Source organism: Dipodomys merriami, unplaced genomic scaffold (genome assembly GCF_024711535.1).
Source record: "Dipodomys merriami isolate MVZ:Mamm:240054 unplaced genomic scaffold, mDipMer1.0.p SCAF_1281, whole genome shotgun sequence".
NCBI lineage: Eukaryota > Metazoa > Chordata > Mammalia > Rodentia > Heteromyidae > Dipodomys > Dipodomys merriami.
The window spans coordinates 125,975-148,088 of NW_027202584.1; the positions used below are offsets into that span (position 1 = coordinate 125,975).

Consider the following 22,114-nt stretch of genomic DNA (forward strand, 5'->3'; position numbering starts at 1 on the left):
CCAGCAATGGTATAACCAAACCACCTTTATGCCAAATAGCTTCTCTGATTAAGTCATGTAAATATTTAGGAACAGAAGTTATCACAATTGTATAGATGTATCTATCCACGACGCAATAAATTAAATCTGAAATCAAAAAGGATTGGGATTAATAATTAGCTTTCACTATGTTGCAATAAAGAGATGAACCCTTTCAAGTGGGCATAGTCATAAAGATTTGGTCACTGAGAACTTGTGATCAAAGAGGATGTTAAGATCAAAGTCCTTTCTTCCTCTTCCTTCTTTTAATTCTCTTTCTCCTTCTCCTTTTCCTTCTCCCTCTCCCTCTTCCCCTGCTCCTCTTTCTCCCTTCCCCCACTCCTATTCCACCTCTTCTTTACTTCCTTGCTTCCATGAATACAAATAATCCATCACATGTTCCTGACATGGGATACTGTGCCACCAGCAAATCAAAGCAATGAGGATAAGAAACATAAAATGAAATGTATACAATCAGAAGTCAAGATTTATCTTTCCTCCTTTTAAGTTAATTTTATAATGCATTTTGTTATATTAATAGGATACTGAAACACATGTTCTCATTTATGGTAAGCGATAAGATTTACTGGAGAAAAATCAGACCAACATCGCCATAATGAAATGATTGATTAAATTAATATTATATTAGGACAAATCTACTTTAAAATATTAGATATAATTGAATAAGAGGCAAAACATCACCTCTATGATTTCTCATGAAAAGACAGCAAAATACGATCTGTTAACAAAAATGGGTCCCATGGAACAATGGGAAACAAAATCTACACCTACAGATTGTGATATAGCTAGAAATTAGTTTTCACTATCCTAAGTCTTTGACATTTTAGGTTTGTTTACACAGCTACTGTCATCTCTTAGGAAATGACTTTATTAATACTCAAATGTTCGCAGCTTATAATCCAGCAACAAATAATTCTTCTAAATGTAAAAAGGCAGGGGGGTCTAGTTCAAAGCCTTGGCTTGGTGCCAGCTTAGTAAGGTATAGCTGCACCAGGGAAGATGGGTAAATCAGGGGTGGTTATAAAAAAAAAAGCACTGGTCTGAAGCCTCAAAATAAGGACCCCATTCTGTGTGGGCCAAACAGTCTCTAACATGAGGTTCTTTTTAAATTAACAAGCACGATTTTAGATTTTTGCAGAGTGAGATGATGCATAGTTACAGACGAAGTCTGATATGTCAGGTAATGCAGTCTGCTCTTTCACATGTTACCCAATAGCCATGTTTCAACACATATGACTACAATGAGATTGTCCAAATTATACTGTGACTTTTACCTCTCATGAATCAAAATTCTAATAATTTCTGTCTTCCAGATGTTTTCACAACATTGCTCATGATCTTTTCTACTATGTTGTCTTCATTATTGATGCTCATACTACTTTTTTGTTGTTGTCTTTTGTGTATATGCCATTTTTAGTTCTTGAACACAATGTTTAATGGTCTCCCTTGTATTTTTTGCTCATGGCTGATGACACGCTATTCCTTGAGCCACATCTTCACCTTCTGCCTCCTGCTGGATAATTGGAGAAAACTTTTCACATTTTTGTCTGTTTGGACTGATATTGAGCTAAAATATTCAGGTGTTAGCTTCCTGAGTTTCTATGATTCTACACAAGAACAACTAACACCAAGCTTTGCTATACTATTATTTTAATTATGTCTTAGAAGAAAGTGAAGTCTATTTGTATTAAGTGTGCAATTTTCAAATACAAGTTTGAATCTACTTGATATAATGTAACTGCTATCAATTTTAACAGTTAAATCAATGAATGCTACATATTCCCAAAGAAATATAATTGAAAAAATGCATAATTATTTTCTTTAAACAAGTAAAGGAACTATGAATTTCTTTCACTTTACAATTCATGTTTTATATAACTTTAATTAGCAAACTTCCATGACTAAAAGTAAATATATTAATTTTATACTACAAGAAGCAAAGTGATTATACTTAAGAATAGATATTTCATCACAGTCAGAAGATAAGTTTTTGAGCATTCTCCCCATAAAGAAAAGTTACATGCAGAAATTAATGGATATGATGTGGCTTGATTATTAAACAACATATAAATGAATGGGAATATCACTCCATATTTCATAAATGTGTAAAAAATAATTCTGTTGCTAGGCTCCAATGGCTCATCCTTGTAACGCTATTTACTAAGGAGGCTGAGAGGTGAGAATCATGGTTCAAAGTTAGCCTAGGCAGGAAAGACCATAAGACTCTTATCTCCAATGACCCACCAGAAAACTGGCTATGGCTCAAGTGGTAGATCACTAGCTGAAGACCTTACCGACATCGTCCAGGTCAGGATTTCAAGCTCCATGACTGACAAAAATTAAAAATAAAGTTACAAATAAAATAATATTTTGGTATAAATGTTAAAATATGTATTATAAAAAATCTTTAAATTCTCACTAGATATACTAGTTTATATAAACGTAGAGAAGTGAACTCTGGTTTTAAATGTCATTGAATCAATTGTGTAAATCACACATTTCTCACTCAATTCATATTTGTATGTTTATATACTTATATGCCATAAGTATATTTAACTGATATGTGATAGGCAGTGTTGTTTTAGGAATCTCCCTTGGCTTTCTAACATTAAACCTTCTACCGTAAAATAAATAGTCTCTCCAACCTTGTAAGAGGTTTCATCTCAATGAAGCAGAAAAATATAAACCATAATCATTTTTTGGAAGACCTGTAACATTTTACATGCATTTCACTTAGTTTAAGAACCAAAACATTCAAGTCATCTTAACTGTACAAGTAATAACACAATGTCTTCTGAGCTTTTCAGTCTCTTAAGAGATGAAAACCTTTAATTATATATCTATTTTTTTCTGCCTAACATCCTATTCCTTAGGAAGATCTTTTGTGTAACCTTGTGTTCCTGATTAGAAGACAGGAACAAAGGCAATAATGAAAATAGCCAAGGAAAATATTTGAAACAATTATAAAACAATCGCCTACACTCCTGTATTCACTGGTTTCAATGAGAATATACGTTAAAGTATCACGTTTTTGTTATCATTTAAAGAGGAATAAATGAACTTCAATTAACAGTGAAGAAGGAAAAAGAAAACTGAAGACAGCTAGACTTTGAACAATCCAACATAAGTAAAATGGATTTATCTTTTTTTTCTATGTAGTTGCCAAAATAATAGAGAGCAACACCCAAAGGCAAGAAAACAACTAAGCCAAAGCAGTAAACGTTTGTCTATAAAATATGGTGAGGGTCTGACTCTTTCAAAGTCAGGCTTGCAAAGAGGAAAAGTGTATTTGCTTTAATGTGAACGATAAAAAATATAAAAATCCTTTATTGCAAATTTACATATCTAGACTAGGACTTCTTGTGTTGGAGAAGAGGAAAGATATAAAAAAGTTCAAGATTGTTTGACTATTCCCCAAGATCATTCTACTTTATCAGCTATAGCAATGCAAGTAGCCTTGGTTACTCTTAGTATCATGCTTGTTTACATTTAGAAGCATTATTTGTTGCTGGGTTATAAGCTGCAAACCCTTGAGTATTAATGTAGTCATTTCCTAAGAGATGAAAGTAGATAAAATGTCAAAGATTTAGTATAGGGCAAACTATTTTCTAGCTATATCACAATCTGTAGGTGTAGGTTTTTTTTTTTTTTACCATTGTTCCATGGGACCCATTTTTGTTAACTTCTTTTTCAACATCTGGTGATCCTATAACATCCTATACCAACCTGGGATTGCTTATCTTTACTGGATTCTCTAATTTCTGTTGGAAAGTTAGGAAGGAGAAAAGATTGAGTTACTGTTTCGGTTTTACCTTATTTTTTTTATTAGCTTAGAAACTGTAAATCAAAATAACATAAATTATCTTTATAATAACAGGAGACAGATTTCATTTCTATATTCTTAACCTAGCCTTCTACATAACTTTGGTACTTAGTGATCCCCAAATATGAAAATGAAGATAGGGAGCTTCTTGTTTAAATATTATTTAGGAATTCAAGACTTCATTAATTCCAAGCCCTTAGTAGTATGTACATCATACATGTGTAAAAAGCTGGTGGCAACTTTTTCTTATTCTCAGAAACTAGGATTCGTGGTATCCTTGTAGTTGCATCAAGAAAAGTCTTGGTTGATTTAGCTTACTACACCAAATCTGCTGTAAAATATTTTTACAAGATAAATGTATTGAATAATCCGTATTTACCGTTTACATTTCTAAAGGACAGAAATCTAAAATAAGTCTCACTAGATTAAAATAGAGCCTCCTACAGAGCTAAAATATTTTTCAGGTGAATCTAGTGGAAAAGGCATTTACTTCCTGTTCTGATTTCCAGAAACTTCAGTATGTTTTTTCTTGTCTTTTCCTTAATCTTCTAATGTAGCATCTTTACATCTTTCTGATGATTCTTACCTAATGATGTCCCTTTCGAACTACAGCTGGGACTTCTGAGTATTTTTGCCCATCTGATAATTATTCAAATTTGTGTTCCTTGGGTAATGAAAGGTGATTATTTTACAAACATATATAAAATATAAATCTACATTTGATTGATTAGATATTTCGGGACTATAGGTATTTTGGGAAGGTATTTTACTGCCTACCACAATGAGTGTGTAAGCATTCTTTCTACCTGTTACCCTTTCATTAATTTTGAACAACATATTTCTTCAATAAAATATAACTAGAAAAATTTTGGTTCCTGAAAGCATTTAATCCTGATTAAAAATTGTCATTTACTAGAAATCTTAAATATCAGACAGCAGCTGCTGAAGCAGTTCTGGCACTTTCACTTTTTGTATATTCTGCTTACAATCTTCTCTTTTCAAGAGCATTTGATTATTATTTTGGAATTATGGTTAATAGTTATTTGACTGCTATTTTTAAAGAATGCACCACCAATATTAGTTCTCATCTTTTAACTTGTTTATGTGTAATATATTTCTGAAAGAAACACAGCTATTTGAATTACATGAACTGCTTATTGAAGTGTGGAGAGGAAAAGAAGAAAAAAGACGTCCCTGTGTTTCATGTTGAAAATTTACCTAAAAGCTATTTTCTTAACATCATATATTTTTCATTTTGTTTGGATTCTGATAAAATTTAGCCTCTCAACTCACACAATGTTAATGCAGTCTTATTTCATGCCTACTAAAAGCAAACATCAAATTACTACATATTTTAAATTTTTTAATTGTCAAAATTATTATTTATTAAAAAACAATATTTTTTTAAAATTAGCCAAGGAAAATTGTTTATTAGATGTTTAGAGTAGTGTTCAGTCTCTATTGTTGAAGCCAGAAAGGGAAAAACCATGCTTTTCTTCTTCCTTGAGCCACTCTTATTTATTTCATCTATTTCTGAAAGAATAAAATTCTGGCTTTGAAGCCTTTTGCTTGATATCCACAATGTGTTATTCTTTCTTTATTAATAGGAGAATTTGGAGAAAGGCTGAGAATTCTCACTAGGAAAAGGAGAAGAGGAAAAGAGAAGCGAGAAATCTAGGTATTTCTTTCTCATCTCAATCAGAAGTTCTTGATAATGATTGTGGATGTTAGATACAGTACTCTAGAGTGATTAAACACATTTATAGAAAGAGTTAACCCCACGTGATCACATAGAGAATGCTTATTTATTTAAAAAATGTAATAGCATCAAACAGGAAGTGTTATCTATTTGTTTCGTACTTGTTTAGTATTTGTTAAATTCTGATGTGCTGTAGTCATACAAGAATGGTAAGAAACTAACATATTAATATCACATACTAATATTCGCTTAATTCTTGCTGTGTTTGAGTTTTGCTTCAATTTTACATGCTATATTCTTCCAGTATATAAGTTGAAAAAAGTTTCCCTCTAGAAATATGCTATTTTTATCGGTAAGGGTAAAGAAGTTAGCTCTTAGACACAGACAATGGGATAGAAATCTTCCTCTAGAAATAGCCTTTGACCACTTCTGGTTCATATTTGTAAGCCGAAGTAAGTCACATGACCCATCTTGACATTGCATAGTAGAGGTAAATCTCACCTACAGTAAGCTGATACAGGACAGACTAATATGCCAAGATATGCAATACTTGAGATAAAGAGGAAAAAGAAGAGAACTATAATACAATCAGTCATACTTGCCATCACATGTCTCTGCAGGAAGGAAACTATTATGTACTTTTGTTTCTAAAACTACTGAGATCTTCAAATCATGTCTTTTATGCTTCCATGTTACTGGAATTAGAGAACATCTTAATACTGTGAGAGCATAAAATCTCAAAGAAAGCTGGACTAATTATTTCAATGATACATTTTGTTCTGCTAGGACATGAAACGATTTTATAGACAATACTTTATACTGGTAACTTCTTTTTCCAGAACTGTATTTTGTTAATATATGTGACTATCCACCAGAATAAATGTCTTCATTTTCTGCATTTTGTGCAGACAGTATATTAAAGTAGATGTGGAGTTCGTCAGTAGCACTTTTTAAAAGTGCAAAAAATGTGGACTAAGAGCCAATATACATATTTTTCCAACTTCACCTTCTACATTCTCCTTCTTCCTTCCTAGGAAATACACCCAATCAATAAAAAGGTTTAGATTTTTGGCTCTTGAACTTAAAAGTGTAAGTATAATGTTGTGTATGTCAGGGATGAATTTTTGTTTTTTTATATAATAATGTAACATGCAACATCCCTATGAGTCCTGCAGGTCTTAACACTGTACTTCTTTAGGGTGATAGGAATGTTAGCCTTACTGGACTTAGTATTGTTTTCCACTTCCTTTTCTACCACCTAGCCTAAATTATAATACATAGTAATGGAATGAAAAAGTAATGCCATATTAAGAAAGTCATTTAGGGCTCTGGGAATGTGGCTTCATGGTACAGTGATTGCTTAGAATGCAAGAAATCCTGGGTTCAATTCCTCAGTACCACATAAACAGAAAAGGAAGTGGTGCTGTGCCTCAAGTGGTAGAGTGCAAGCCTTAAGCAAAAAAGAAAAGAAAAGAAAAGAAACATCTCAGGAAGTGTTCCCTGGACCTGAGTTCAAGCACCAGGACTGGCAAAAATTCTTTAGCTAGTAAATGCCAGATAAAGAACCTATATTTGAATATATAATTGCTCCTTCCAATAATGACTTAACCATAGTTCTTAATTCATGTACTTTACCTATATTAGAAGGCTGTGTTGAGAAAAAAAAAAAAAACATTTTGTTAGTAAGTCACGGCAATTAATGTCCGGAATGTGCTTAGATATCAAGTGAAGATTAATCCTGGAAATTCAAAGATTCCAAGATTTTGAGTGGTCACTGCTAATCACAATGAGAAGGGTCGTCTAAGTGAGAATTGGAAATCTTTTTGGTCAGCATGGCACCAAAAAGGCACCAGTTAATTAATAGTTGTGATAGAAGTGAAGGAATAAATCCAGATGGATGAAATAAATGGGAATTGTTAGTTTTTTTTTTTAAAAAAGAGATAGCCGAGCAAGAACAGCACCATGCACGTGGTATTCAGACAAGTAGTAGGTGTATTCTTCGTTCCAGCTGGCACCAGGCCATCTTGGTCCTCCACGTGGTGGGGAAAGGCCTGGGAAAGATTGCTGGGAGATCTGGGAAAGAGAAACAGCTGGGAAAGAGAGAGGTGGGAAAGAGAAAAGAGCTAGAAAAGAGAGAAAAGAGCTAGAAAAGAGAGTATCTGGGAAAGAGGTGGGAAAGGGAGAGCTAGGAAAGAGAAGAGAGCTGGGAAAGAGAAGAGAAGGAAAGAGCTGAGAAAGATCTAGAAAAGAGCAGAGAGAGGGCATCTGGGCCTGGGGTAGGCCTTATATAGGGTATGGTTGCAGAAAGGTGTGGCCACATCAAATTCAGATTGACCTCAGCGGATGCAGATGTGACCTCTTCCAGGTGTCCTAGATGCCTAGTTAACACAGGTACTGGGAGGAGACTTTGCTGAGAGGAGGGTAGAGTCTGCTAGCCATCCAGGAGCAGACCTCACAATAATAATAACTAAATTATACCAGAAATTCTTCTAGGGAACCATATTTGATTATTGAAGAACTAGCTATGAACCAAGCTTACTCCTCATTACCTTTAGCATTCTATATCACTTAGGCTAGTTCTTAATCTCTGTGTGATAAATTGAATGCCATTCTTTGTTATTCTTTCCTATCTGATTTCCATTGCTTTCTAAAAATCTCAGTCTTTCTATATTTCTCTACTAACAATTATTTATACTAAGTCCACCGCCACAGACATCAGAAGATGCTAAAGTAAGAGTCCAATAGCTCATGAGTCTTTAATGTAACAACATGGAAAAGGAGGACATATTTATTGCTACCTCAAATTTTCTGAAAAGCTGAAATGTCATCATTTGATTCAAATTTCCATTATTTGTCTACAGTGTCATTAAGTGCACATAAATACAAATATGAGCCGGGTGCTGGTGGCTCACAGCTGTCATCCTAGCTACTCAAGAGGTTGAGACCAGAGGATTGTGGTTCAAAGCTAGCATGGTCAGGAAGGTACATGGGACGCTTATCTTCAATTAGCCATCAGAAATCAGGAAGTGGTGCTGTATCTAAACTGGTAGAACACTCAATTTGAGCTCAAGAGCTGAGGAACAATGCCCAGGATCAGAGTTCAAGCCCCACAACCAACAAAATAGTCAAATATACTTTAAGCTTTCCCAAAAGGGACTATGACATGAATAGTAATCTTCCCAAGCAGAAAATTTTTTCCAATATGATTCAGTACACCTACTTTTGCTGAATTATTTAAGTTATGGCTTCTTTGCTGGATGTATTCTCTTCTTTTAAAAATGGTCAAATATTACCTTTATAATAATCTTAATCTAATAATTCTTGGTTCCAAAGAGAAGTCAATACAGTTGATGTCACTTAGCTTTCTTACTATCTCAGTTCAAAGCCAACCCAGGCAGGAGAATCTGTCAAATTCTTATCTCTAATTAAACACCAAAAAATCCGGAAGTGGACTTTTGGCTCAAGCAGTAGTGTACTAGCTTTGGGGGCAGGTGGGCAGGAAAGACAATTGTTCAGGGACAGGGTCCAGGCTCTGAGTTCAAGCCCCAGAAGCAGCACAAAGTAAAGAAACAAAAAAAGCAAACAAAGAACCCCACATATTTCTTTGGAACCATCCTTAAAGCACTGGTTTGAAAAGATGCTCCTTTTGCTGATCATACTCACTGTATCCTGCTTTATGGAATCCTTATGGATATGGCGAACTCAGGACCAGAAGAAAGGAATGATATCTGACTTTTACAACAAGAGAATCATCTCAGGACTTAAACATCCATGCATAAGACATTTTAAAACCTCCGTGTCTTTGTTTCTTGGCAGTAGAACATTGTACAGCAATGTTATTTCCATTTTTTCTATGCTGGCCTTCAAATGGCATATTGTTTCCTTTTGTAATACTCTGAACTAGAAGTCTACAGAAAGTTTTATGAATAAAGAGCAAACTCAAAAAGTCAGGGACAGAGTTTCCTTCAAGCCTTGGATTATTTTCTTGTACAGTAAAAGGACAACAAAAATTAACTTGAAATTTGTCATTTCTCTATGTTCAATTTCTCTCCTGGATTCAGTTTCTTCTTCCTGTAAAAGTTCCTTCCAATTACTTCAGTAACAATCTACGGTGCTTCTCCAGGCAAAATGAATGTTTTCTGGCTTCATTGAAAGAGCACAAAGACATCTTTGGGCATGAGGTAACACGTGTTTCAGAGACAACTTAGTAACAAGAAAATATGGAATTTACATGGCTTATAAAACATTATCCATGTACATATGGCCATGTAATAATATGTTAAGTGAAATGAGCCCCAAAATAGAGACACAACTTGTTTTTTTTTTCTTTTTTACTATTGTTTTTAATGTATCTAACATATATTATGTGGCTTTTTTTGTTTCTCTTCTATTTTCTTCATCCATGGTATAACCCATTTCCACTGTTTGATGTTGGTGACCTTGCACATACGTTTTTCTAATGTAGGGAGGGGAAGGGAAATAAAATGGTGAAACAAGGATACAGTATGACCTGTTGTAACAATGAGACGAACAAAACACTACGTTGAAAACGAACTTTACAACTTGGGGATAGGAGGGGAAAGTTGGGGTGGTGGGGAGAAAAAGCATGGCAGAGGGCTGGGAAGGTGGCCCAGTGGTAGAGTGCTTGCCTTGCATGCATGAGGCCCTGGGTTCGATTCCTCAGCACCACATAAGCAAAAAGCCAGAAGTGGCACTGTGGCTCAAGTGGTAGAGCGCTAGCCTTGACCTTAAGAACTGAGGGACAGCGCCCAGGCCCAGAGTTCAGGCCCCACAACCGGACCCCCCCCCAAAAAAAAAAAGAAAAAAAAAGAAAAGGCATGGCAGGGGAAAGACAAATGCGGAGGTAACAATGCTCGTTAGATAATGTAGTCATTAACTTACTTATGTAACTCTAACCCTTCTGTCCACCATTTTCACAATAAAAAGCATGAAAATGTAAAACATTATCCTGGAGTACATTAAGTTCAAATTTCCTAAGTGCTCTGTAAATTAAGACCTATTTTAAGTGGGAAGAAGATTCTCAGAAACATTTTTTGTCAGTGTGTTGTGCATTATTATCCAAGTGTACATAAGTTAACAGAAGGAGAAAAAATAGGAATAGGAGAAAGAGAAGTTCTGTATTTAAGTATAATGGTTCAATACTCTATAGAAGACTCTGCAAATAAGACAACTTTCAAATAATAAATCCAACGCCAGTATGTAGATCTATGGGAGTGACATAGACAAAGCATTACTACTAAGTGGAACACGAAGGATGAGACCAGTCTCCTTCTTCTACTAGCTCTAAATCATGATAGTTAATCATTCAAATTTGTGAAAAATAGAATGAAAGAATAATTTTGGTTCTAAGCAATTCAGATATAAGACCATGGACTTAAATGGAAAAAAGGCCATGTCAAGAGCAGGAATTATACTAGCAATGAACTAGTGGCTAAAATTACATTTCTTTTTCTTTTTCTTTTCTTTCTTTCTTTCTTGTTTTTTGATGGTAGTGGGGCCTGAATTCCGGGCCTGGGCACTGTCCCTCTATTCTTCAGCTCAAAACTTTTTCTCTACCTTTGAACCCCACACCACTTCCAGTTTTCTGGTGGTTAATTAGAGATAAATGCCTCAGAAACTTTCCTACTCATGCTGGATTTGAACTGCAATCATCAGATCTCAGCCTCCTAATTAGCTAGGATTACAGTTATGAACCACTTGAACCCTGCTTAGGATCACATTTCTATCAGTGTATACTCAGCATATGTAATGTGTAGGTTCATCTATCTTTATATGAACTCGATTTAAAAATATGGGAAACAGCTTAGATTTTACACTCACAAAAATGGTTGCAGTTCAAAAGTTGATACCCCTGGAGAAATAAAACAAGAATGTAAAGGAGTCTGGGAAGTTCAGTTTGCAACAAGCTTGGGCAAAACACTATAATTAACCAGCCAAAAGATGCATTAGAATAATGTCTCAAGTGATGGAATGCTAGTTATGAGCAAGATTGCTGAAGAAGAGCTTGAGGTTTTTTTTTTTTGGGGGGGGGGGTCCGGTAGTGGGTCCTGAACTCTGGGCCTGGGCGCTGTCCCTCAGCTCTTCAGCTCAAGGCTAGCGCTCTACCACTTGAGCCACAGCGCCACTTCCAGCTTTTTTTTTTGCTTATGTGGTGCTGAGGAATTGAACCCAGGGCCTCATGCATGCAAGGCAAGCACTCTATCACTGAGCCACCTTCCCAGCCAGAGCTTGAGGTTTTTGCATACATATATACATACAAATACGCACATACACACAGATGCACTTATATGTTCAAACACACATATGGAACAACTCTCAGATTCTGTAGAAAAGTTAGAAAATATGTCCTGAGTAAAAAGAAAATCAAGTGATAATTTTTAATATTTGAAAGACCTCAAGTGAAATTTCTCCAAAAAGCTTGAGAATATTACATAGGTGGGAACGGAGATAGTAAGAAAGTTAAGTCATCATTAATAAAGGGATTGGATCCAGAGTGGAATGAATCAGAGACCCCTTCAGTGCACATGAAAATATTCATATCCTGTGCCAAATGTTAGAACATCTTTGAAAATAGTACATAAACAGCCTGAGCCATCATTCTAGTGGAAAATATTATTGGAGAAGTTCAGAATTGCTAGTCTGTATCTAGATTAAATAAATAAAAAAACTATGGTAGGACAATGTGATATAAGCCAGGAATTGTAGCACTCAGACTAAGACAGGTGATTAGAGAGTGGAATGACATAGTGATACTTTCAGTGGAATAGGTAGTATAATTTTGTCTCAATAAAACAAACCAAGAAAGGAATAAAAAATAAGCCAGAAAGGAATAGACAGTTGGAAGTATGGGCTAATTTTGTCAATATGTTTTGAGAAGTCAAGTTTCCTATTGAAATGCAACTCATATATAATCCTCAGTTGTGTTTAAATGTCGTCTTCATTACAGAACATTACTAGATGCAAAAGACCTCATGATTCCCAACCAAGAATTTGAAAAAGCAACCATCATTCTGTTAGATTCCAAAGAAATGATGAAGGATTTCAAAAGCTTAAGTCTAGAGAAATAGGAAAGTTCATTTAAAGTAGGACATTGTAGACCTGGCTAAATAATAATTTAGATTTAAAATAAATATTTTTGTTTGTAATTTAATATTCTATAGGTTACTATAAAATTGTTTTTAAGTAGAAGATTTAATTTACAAATTCACAAATGATTCTGGCATTCTATTTGCCTAAAATATTCTTTCATGTAAGCTATAATTAGAACTTAGTTAACAGTTAATTTCAACAGTTCATAAGTAACATGATAATGTGAATAATCTAGATAAAGTTGACAACAAATTGATGCTATTAATTTATAAATTTACCAAAAGAGCAACTTTTTGAGACTTTGGTGTAACATGGTATGAAGAGAGTAATTGTGTGACATCTTAACTTCTAGGCCTGGGCACTGTCCCTGAGCCTGTTTTTGCTCAAGGTTACTGCTCTACCACTTGAACCTCAGTGCCACTTGTGTCAGGCTTTTCGTGAGCAGTTTATTGGAGGTAAGAATCTAAGGAACCGTCCTCCCAGAGTCTTCAGATCTTAATATTCAGACATTCAGATCTCCTGAATATCTATGATAGATAAAATATATAACTGTAAATAATATTTGCAAGTGTTCTGATCTCAAGGATAACACTGGGTGGAAAATGATGCAGCAAGTTTAGTGTAGTGTTCTTTCAAGAATACGAAGGGCATCACATTAGCAGAAATGTAGTATTTTTTTACAATAGTTATATGCTTGTCATGTTGTGAATTTAAGGAATTTTAAGGTGCACATTACAAGTTGGAAATTTTGGGGCTAGGATGACTTTATGGCATAAAAACTTGGGATTGATGGTTATAGAAATGATGGCTTACTTTGATGGACAAATTTTTACTCTTGAGGAATTAATATAGATACTTCATAGTTTTACCTTCTACCAGACTGTGGCTATTTTTTCTGTTGAATTTAAATATGTAACGCCCCATTGAAAACTGCACTTATTGCAGAATTAAATAAAATGCAAACAGGTACTGTTTTGAATGTCTCTAGTGTGGCATGTTCAGAATTTGAAAATGAGTAGTTAGTAGTCATAGGAATGTTGAAAAACATATATATTCTGTCCTCTTAACAATTATTCCGTTTTAAAAGTTAGGAGTTTCAACAGAATTGAACTTTTTTTGTTTTAGAATGAGACAATACTAAAACAATCTTTTTTTCAAAATAATGACAATTATATTCTGAAAATATTGTATAGTTTGATAATATTCAAGTTGATGACCCTCTGATAAAGGGGTAATTAATTCAAATTAGCAGCCAAAAATGTTCATTTCTTTAAAAGGTAATACACATAGAATAATATTTACTATACCAATAGAGTAATATTATATTTTATACAGCTAATTTTTAATTTAATTATATCGTCAAGGTGATATATAGAAGGGGTTGCAGTAATTATAAGGTAGTGAATACATAACATGTGTAACTTTTTACCCCCTCCCTCAATTTTCTCACAGTTTTCCTTCAGCCCAATACCCCTCATAAGTTGTAATGTAAATTTCCAACATGTTGTTTTGTGAGTATTGCTATTGCATTGGTTTGCCCTTTGTTCTTAGTCTTGCCATTTCGTTGTTCCTCTTCCCTTGCCAAATTAAGATAAATGTATATACAATACACAGGATATTGAAATCAAATATAACAGGGATAAACCAAAGGAAAAACACAAAAGAAAAAAGAAATCACATAGTACATTAAAAACAACCACAAACAGAAAATTTTGTTCCCATATCCAGGATTCCATTTTTCTCATCATCATCTTATATGGTCATACATATATAGTTATTGAGCAATTCTGCTCAACTGCTATTACTATCCTAGACATTTCCTACTTATTAAAAATGAGCAAACCACGGAATCTGTTTCTTTGTGTCTTGGTTATTTTACTTCGTGGGATTTTTCCAAGACTTTCCAGCTCCGTATGAATTTGAAGTATGAATTCCACCGTGCATACATAAATCCATTTTGTAAATTCGTTCATCTACTGAGTGGCATATTGGTTCAAAACATGACTGCATGTAAGTATCACTTAGGGTCATTCAAAAATGAGAGATGCCACTTCCCCAGACATTCTAAAAGCATGATTTCTAAGTATCATAGGATTTTATGGTGGTACGATTTTTGAGAAATCTGGATGAGTCTTATGTATATCTTGCACTGAATTAGGCAGGAAGCTATCCAATATCATAGAGGATAAAAATGGTAGTGTCAAAAATATTTCCCTTGAGAAAGATATAGGAGGCTGCCAGAAGTATAAAGTAGTTCAGATAATTTTGAAGAATTTAGAAATGCAAGCTTAAGTATGTCTCTTTAAATAATAATTATGTAAGTAGAATGACAAAAGAAGGGGACAGGAAGAAAATAACTGACAGCAGATCATTGTCCCAAGATAGAGTAAAAAAGACATAGTCTATAACTATCAAGTTAAAGAGAGACCAGTAGAATACATGCCATTTAATTTAGGTACATGCAAAATAATTACTTGGCTTTTTCCTACTTTAATGATCCAAAACAATTGAAAACTTATAAGAAAAGTTATGTGATTGCCATTGCTTCAACCTGAATACTAACTGTGATGAGCCCTTTTTTTTATCACTTTGCAGTTGGAAAATATCCCTAGTTGATGATGATGTGGCTGAGTAGAGTCAGAGTTATGGGCTTGTTCTTGTACATTTATCCCAGAAGAGGTTAAAGCAGTTGCCCCCCCCAAGATATCCTAGTACATTGTCTGAATCTGTACTTTGAACACACCCTCACACCTGAGCACATTATTTGAAAATATACTTCAGCATGTGGCACATTCTACCTTGTGCCCTTGTCTTCTTTGCACATTCCTTTTGAGTTCATCGTTGTTCTATTTCCATTTCATCTGTAAAAACTGCTAAGAAAATTGTTCAACTACCACTTCTTCTTTGACATGCCCAGTCTATGTATGAAGGTATATTGTCCATATTAAGCAGTAGGGTAGTGCTCACTCTCTGAAGAGAAAAGTTCCATAATATGACCCTGTGTCCACATTAGAGTGTGTAGAATTTAAAGCATTTTAAGACAAACTGTGATATTAGAATTGAAAGGCTCCTTATGGACATTATCTGGGAGCTCATTAGTTTTCCCAAGAGAAACATAAATATCCGAAAATCTGGATTAATATTTTTAATGTTACCACTGTGCATGCATCCATATTAAAGATTTGCACAAATAAATAAACAAAAAAAACTAAACCATAACAGGTAGATTGACTATGTGCTTATAACAAATTATGGAATAGATTTTGGATGTATTGCAAATTCCTAACCAGTATGAATTAACTTCCTCTCTCCCCACCACTACACACAAATATTTAAGACTGTGAACAGAATTATTTCAAGTAACATACTGTAAATATTACTGCAATATCATGTGTATATCTAAAATTCCCTTGAAAGTAATAGATTCTACATTCTATTGAAATATTAGTTATTTTATTCTACGAAACATTTGGAACAATAGACTGTATATCTTTGAAATGAAAAAGGTCAAAAAATAGTAGCATAAAAGTTTTAGAGGAAGTCTGTCTTCAGCAATGTATATATATATATATATATATATATATATTATATGAAGAAAGACATACAGTTTAGAGATTATTTGTCATCAGAAATATACACATATATATGAATTTATGTGTAGAACGATGTACATTATAGTGAAACAAAAATCTTAAAACATAATTAAAATTAAAAAAATACATCAACCAAGTGCCAGTGACTCACGACTGTAATTTGAGCTATTCTGCTTAATGAGATCTTAGAATTGTGTTCGAAACTAGCCCAGACAGGAAAATACTTTTTAGGGGGCTGGGAAGGTGACTTAGTGGTAGAGCGCTTGCCTTGCATGCATGAGGCCCTGGGTTCGATTCCTCAGCACCACATAAGCAAACAGAAAAAAGCTGGAAGTGGCACTGTGTCTCAAGTGGTCGAGCTCTAGCCTTGAGCTGAAGAGCTGAGGGACAGTGCCCAGGCCAGAGTTCAGGCCCCATGACTGGACCCTCCCCCCCCTGCAAAAAAGTATTTGTTAGATTCTTATCTCCATTTAACCACTAAAAACAGGAGTTACCTCTGTGCCTCAAGTTGTAAAATGCTGGCTTTGAGCATAAAAAGTCTTAGGGATAATGCCCAGGCCTTGCTAACAACAACAATATATATCACATTAATTTCAAAAAAGCACCTTTTAACTGCTGTGAACATTTCTTAGAAACAAGAATACAAGCCCCTGGAAAATGTTAAGTAAAAACTATAGAATATTAAGTTTATGTTAAAGACATGACTATTTAATTTAAGATATTTAGGTAATGATTAGGAATTAAGAATAATGATAATATATTGGGACTGGTCTTTTATTTTATTTTACTATAGTAATAAAATGATATTTGTAATGATTGTATAAAAATAATCTTGTTTGGTATTTGAGCTATAATAAATAATAAACATTTTTAATTGATTTCCATAGGAAAAAATCATTTTCTTAATGGTATCAATTCTTTTGATTATTTTTCTTTTTTTCTTTTCTTTTTTTCCTTTTTTTTCCTTTGACTCGCTTTTTTTTAAATTTTATTTTTTATTGAGAACATACTGTACAGAGGAGTTACAATTACATGGGCAAGATAATGAGTACATTTCTTATCAAGCATTGTAGCTTCCTCCTTTTTTTACCCCTCACATCCCTTCCCAGGGGATCAATTCTTTTGTAATGTCAAAACAATTAAAAAAATTAGTCCAAGGCTGGTTTGCTCTAAGACTATATTTGTTTTCTTGTTCTAGTTTTTATATGTTGGTAGAAATTAACATTCCAAAAATTCAGTGGATATTGATATTCAGGAACATCTTCATAGGTACTAATATTGGAGTCGCTTAAGTGGAATTGTTTATTTAATTTGTTATTTTCACAAATAAATTAAAATGATTATGTATTTTGTTTCTTTTCACTGCTATTGGCTCTTACATTAAGAATAGTTTTTTTTTTTTCCTAACAAAGTAGAGAATACAATTGGATTGAGGAAGTAACATATGACTTTCATAGAATGCAGATGCATAGATTTGGGTCATCTGTCATTTGCTAAAAGTTTCTTCCAGAAAAGGTTATCAATTACTTATAAGTGATGCATTATTCCTAGATATTACAGTTATCGCATACACTTTTTGATTGAGTTATCTCTGTATAAACTCAAAAAAAACACCGGACCAAAAAAACTCAAAGTACACAGAAATCACATCTTTGTTTTAAACGCTGTAGTTTACAAGGAATTTTTAGCCAACACTGAAAACATCTTTTTAGGTATTCTGCAATTTGTGTGAAGTGTTTTTAACATTAGTTTTCTTTTTTTGCTGACATGAAATTCACATCAATAAATAATCTCCTTTTATTGTATACATTTTAGTGCTTTGGAAGTAAATTGTACAATAATAGGTTTTCCAAGCCTAATTTTCACAAACTTGCATTTCTTCAAATAGAAATGCTGTAAATTTTAGAACCGACAGGAATTTGTCCAGCATACATCCTCTATAGTGTGTCTTTTCGCATTTGTTTTTGGGGATTATTTCCAGGGTCTCACACATATTATTCAAGTGCACTGTCAATGAACTACATTCCCTGTCCAAACAAGTTTTTTACTTCTCTTTAATACATACATAGAAGTGTAATGGCTGGATAATATACAATTCTCTTTGACCTTTTGAAGACTTGCAATTTGCTTGCTAAAATGATCACAGTATTATACAAATCATTCTCCTATGTAGAGTTTATCATTTTCTCCACAAATGCATTACTATATTTTGTGTCATCTTTTTATATTAGGGTCATACTAGTGAGTTTTCTTTGTCTTTTTTCTTAGAAACTAAAGAAGAACTTATTTCATATGATCCTCCTATTGACTATTAATTTATATATGTTCTTCAAAGAAATATCCTATTCAGGTAAAATTTATATAGAATTAGAAGATATAAAAATACTTAAGATTCAGAAATATTGTAGCATTAACAAATATGTTCCCTGTATCTGTTGGATATGTTTTCACTTCGGTTATAGTATCCTTTGGATTATGAAAAGCTATCACTTGATATTATCCAGTTTATTCTTGTTTTTCTTTAGCCACTAATGATTTCCATGTCAAATTTTTAGAAATCCTTAGTGATGCAATGTCATGAAATTGTACATTTATGTTTTATAGGTTTTCACATCTCACATTTAGTTTGATAATCATTTTTATTTTAATTTTTTGTATAAGGATGGAGGTAGGACGGGTGCCTGAGGCTCATATCTGTAACCCTAGTTACTGAGGAGTCTGAGATCTGAGGATCACAGTTTAAAGCCATCCCGGGCAGAAACGTCCATGAGAATCTTATATCCAATAAACTTGTAGAAAACCAGATCTGGTTCTGTGACTCAAGCGGTAGGGCACTCACATTGAGCGGAAGAGCACACAGACAGCGCCTAAGCCCAGAGTTCAAGCCTCATGAATGACAAAAATACAAAACAAAACAAAAAAGGTTTGAGGTAGTAGTCTAAGATCATTCTTTAAATCTCGAGAGAAAATAGTGTCAATACACCCATTTAAGATTTTATTTTTATTTCATAAAGTCATAGGATAGTTTTCAACATCTATTGATCATAAAACTAAGAATTTATTTTTGATAAATCTGTTACATTCTTCTATGTATCTGCTCTTATAGTAGAACTATTTTATCTTTACTACTAAACGTGGTAATAAGATTCAAAACTAGTTTGAAGGCTGAAGCTACACCCATTTTACAAGAATGTTCTGACTGACCTGTATTCCTTGAATTTACATACAAGTTTGTTGAGCAGGTGGACCAATATTCTACAGAGATATCTAGATGTTTGTTAGTCACTCATATTTTGTACCTTGGAAAAACACAAGACCCCAGATATTATACATAGAGAAATGTCTTTAGAGAATACTGGAAACAACTAAAATTAATTTAGGAATGAGTTAAGATTTAGATAATGCTGTAGCATAATAAATCTGAATGATAACAACTTGAGCTTTACAACAGAGGAGAGTGAGAGGGGAAAGAATGATGGACCACATAGGAGCTATATGTCATTGCTATTGTGTTTCAAAAAACAGAAAGACTTCAGAGAAGAGAAGGAGAAAAGTAAAATGTCCTGAGTCAAGTTTCTTTTTAATCCATCTAATAGTTTGGACCAAAAGTCAGTGAAAAATGGGAAAAAATAGAAAATAAAGCATTGTATAAACCTATTACAATGTAAGGAAATTTAGTAGGAATATGATAATTAATTCCCAAAGAAATAAAAGAAAGAATAGCTAAACTATAAAGGGAGAAAGAATGAAGAGAGAAAAGAAGCAAAGTAAAACCTTTATCAATAACAAACACAAGAGTTTGGAAGTGGAAAGGCAGTGGGAATATTCTAAATAACAATAAAAATTGCTAGCGTGGATAGAATATGGATCACATTTTATCATATATAATTTTGAAAAAACATACTAGGAATGAAAGTTTCAAAGTCATGATTTAAAACAATATTTGGACTATAGGCAGTATAGCCCAGTGGTAAAACATTGGCCTAGCATGTGTGAAGCAATGGTGTGATCTCTCAAACATTACAAAGTACACACAAAGCACACACACACAAAAACCACATAAACACACACATACACACCACATACACACATTTGGAATATTGATATTATCATATTAAATGGAGGAAATTATCACAAATAGTAAAAGTATGTTATATATGAAATCTTAATATTGCTCGTACAATTTAAAAGTTTAGTAGAAATAAAATAATCACAATATACTTGGATTTTATAGATTAAGTAAATTGAAAATTATTAGAAGACATGAGAATCTTTGCAAATAAGTTTCAATAATAAACATTTTTAAATATGTGTCCTTTTATTTTGACAAAAGATTGATGTTACTGGTGTTTTAACTCAAGATTTAGTATATGATAGCGAGGTGCCCTATATAACACTAGCGATGGCTGTATCTCTAATCATTTCATTCTGAATAGTTTTATAATAAGGTCACAGAGTTTCTCAGTATCTCTCGAATTACAAACCCTATTTACACTTCCCACCATAGCGAGGAAATGGATGCCACTAATCACAATGCGGAGATCAAACTTTTTATTAATTCAAGTAAAAATATTTCCAAAGAGTGACCAAGTAATGAAGCCTTTCTTAATAAAGTATGTGCTTCTTGAAAATACAGTAAGTATTTGTTACCTGGACAAATATGTTTATAACTATAAGAAAATAAATTTATTTAAAATCAATAGCCATATAAAAATTAAGAAAATAATTTAAAATAGTCACATGTTAAATATTATAAAAGCAAAATACATGTGTCTGAATAGTTTACATGTGTAAAAACATTGCAAAAATAAATTAACTAATCGTACAACTCTGAAAAAATGAATTAACCTAAAGAAACAAATCATTTAAGCCCAAAATTTGAAATTTAGAAAATAAAATGAAGTGTACTCTTTAGTTTACTTAAGTGTAAACCCTCTGTATATCGATTTTATAATAAAAGTGCATTAACAAAGAAAGCAAAAGTACCCATGGAACAATAGCAACTGCAAAAGCATCAGTAGTTCTTCTTTTGAGTGTACAAAAAATTGATGGAAGAGATAACAATGTTCCCTCCCTATGAAATGTACTCATTACTTTATTTATGTAACTGTAACCTCTGTGTACACTACCATTGAAATAAAATTAAATTGAAATTAAAAATAAACCAAATGATATACCAATTAAGAACTCTTAGAATCCATTGGTTAAAAACTTTGTAAAAAACTGCCATAAATACCCAAGGAATATACTTTGATGATACTATTTAAATACTTCATCTTCAGCAGAAAAGCAAAAAGTTTAAAAACAGTTACAAAGTAAAGTAACAAATCAGAATATATTACTATTAATGATAATCATAAGATGAATTTATAGTGGTAGTCAAATATGTAAGAAATGATGCAATTTGCCAATAATTTGCACTTAATAAGTGAGAAAGAATTTTTAAATTATCATAAGATTAATGAAGAAACTGTTCTGTCACATCATATGATAATCAGATGAAGCTGATATTAGAGCAAAGAAGAGATTTTACTAAGTTTTTGAATGTTCATGTATATACTTATTTTGGCTGTGGGAAATTGTGGATATTTCAACTTGGGGGTATATTTTTCTTGCTAGGCCGGCGTCATATCAGTGGTTAATTTTAGGATAGGGGATTCCTTTCCACAAGAACATGCACCTGATCTGTCCTTTTAGCTTTCTCATCATCAGTGGCATCTGAGATAAACACCAACTTTTCCAACCTGCTACCTTGACTGGCCTGGATCCACAGGCCTTCCAATCGTAGTAACTAGGTAGTGAAGGATAGTGGAAATGATCCAATGCAGGCAGCTTTAGATTGAGAAGTAA

At 33.3% G+C, this 22,114-nt stretch overlaps 1 long non-coding RNA gene across 1 annotated transcript in view; it reads right to left on the reverse strand.

Annotated features, from left to right (window-relative positions):
* Window positions 1–1,200: 1,200 nt before the first annotated feature.
* Window positions 1,201–22,114, reverse strand: part of LOC138824386 (uncharacterized) — a 60,962-nt gene continuing 40,048 nt past the window's right edge. The window contains exon 3 of the long non-coding RNA XR_011371072.1: window positions 1,201–1,552. This is a non-coding gene — a long non-coding RNA (uncharacterized lncRNA). The remainder of the gene's footprint in view (window positions 1,553–22,114) is intronic.